This window comes from Helianthus annuus, chromosome 13 (assembly GCF_002127325.2).
Source record: "Helianthus annuus cultivar XRQ/B chromosome 13, HanXRQr2.0-SUNRISE, whole genome shotgun sequence".
NCBI lineage: Eukaryota > Viridiplantae > Streptophyta > Magnoliopsida > Asterales > Asteraceae > Helianthus > Helianthus annuus.
The window spans coordinates 152341062-152342634 of record NC_035445.2 but is presented as its reverse complement, the minus strand read 5'-3'; the positions used below and the strand labels follow the sequence as shown (position 1 = coordinate 152342634).

Genomic DNA, 1573 nt, shown 5'->3' with positions numbered 1-1573 from the left:
ACGAACAACACAAACTTCTAAATTTAGCTATAAATCCGGTACCCCAGGTAACCCGGAATTCTAGAAAATTCGGAACTCGTAAAACCCGAAAGCTCTTGAAACCTCGAATCAGATCATTGAGCAGTACTTAGAATACACAGGAATTCAAAACAAGCAAGGAAATAAAGGAACTCTGAATCAGAAGCTCGGAACAAACTTTATAGTTGAAACCTCGGAACAGATAAACAAATTTGTAATACTCGGACCAAGTGAAAAGAAACTCAGAGTTTAAAACTCGGTATAATCATATAACCTAGATATGGCAACAACCGACACAATATTAATGTTGTTTACCGTCATCATAAGACGAAAAGATGGTCCAGGAAAGCAAAAAGTAAGCACCACCACCACCACAGGCGGCAGTTTTCACTTTTCATAACCATCCCCAAGAGTTTGATTCGTGCTTCGCCTAGGTCAAGTAGTAGCCGCCAGGATCTTCTACAAGATAGTCAAACGATGCATTTGACCCATTATCAAGACCACCATCTGGTGCAGTCGGGTTCGAACCTGGATGGACGGTTGCACCGCCTTTGTTGTCTTTCAAATTCGCTTTTCCCCTTCCTTTAAAACCGTTTATTATTGTTGCTATTTTCCAATTGAAACTCAGCGGTAAGTCTTCCCATTTTCTTTTGAAGATCAGCAACCGAATCGTTTGCAATCTTTCCTTTTGGCGTTTTCTTACCGTCAACGAGCTTGAGTTCAAGTCTGTACAAAGCACATGCGTCGTATTTGCTGATTTCATACTCGTAGAGGTGCCACTCGAGGAACTTCATGGGCTGCGGTCCATCTAATAGGACCGTTTTAGCCACCCGGATTCGTTAATTACTTGCTTTCTTGATTCGTGCCAACCTCGCCCATTGTAATTCGGAAGAGATCTCTGTTTCCGGTTTCCACTCTCGAATGCCCTTCGTGGCTTATCGAAAAATAACCACTCTCGTAGTGTTTCACCCTAAAAAAACCGACAGATCAAAGAGCTCAGGCGCATTCCACGGAGATTATGCGGTAGCAGCCCCTTCGCATTCTGGAACACCGACATCCTTCCCCTGCGATTTGGCACTAAGAGCATCAAACAGCAAAGAATCCTTTAGCTCAATACCTTTAGGCCGTAACACAGGCGCCATCCCGAATTGACCTTCATTTTGAGCAGTTACAGCATGCAAGCCACTCAATACTCGGAATAGATGTTTGACCTCAATACTCGGAACATCAAACTCGGAGTGCATAAGACTCAGAAAATATTCGCAAAACTTGGTATAATATTGAGACTGTGCAAAACTCGGTGTAAATAAGTTTTTGAACAACAAATATTACCAAACTCGGACTACATATTAGCAGACTGTTGTTTAAAACACGGAGTACAAAACTCGGAGAGATATAGTGACAAGTAAAACTCGGAACCGAGCCCACTCGGACATAAAACTCGGAGAGTTAAATCATAACAGTTCCTATGATTTGAACTGATAAAAACTCTGAACAGACAGTTGAAGTCGAAACTCGGACTGTATGTCAAGATCAAATAAAATTCGGAAACACA

General features: G+C 42.0%; 1 pseudogene; it reads right to left on the bottom strand.

Moving 5' to 3' along the window:
• Positions 1 to 299: 299 nt before the first annotated feature.
• Positions 300 to 1262, bottom strand: LOC110902024 (annotated as a pseudogene).
• Positions 1263 to 1573: the final 311 nt, after the last annotated feature.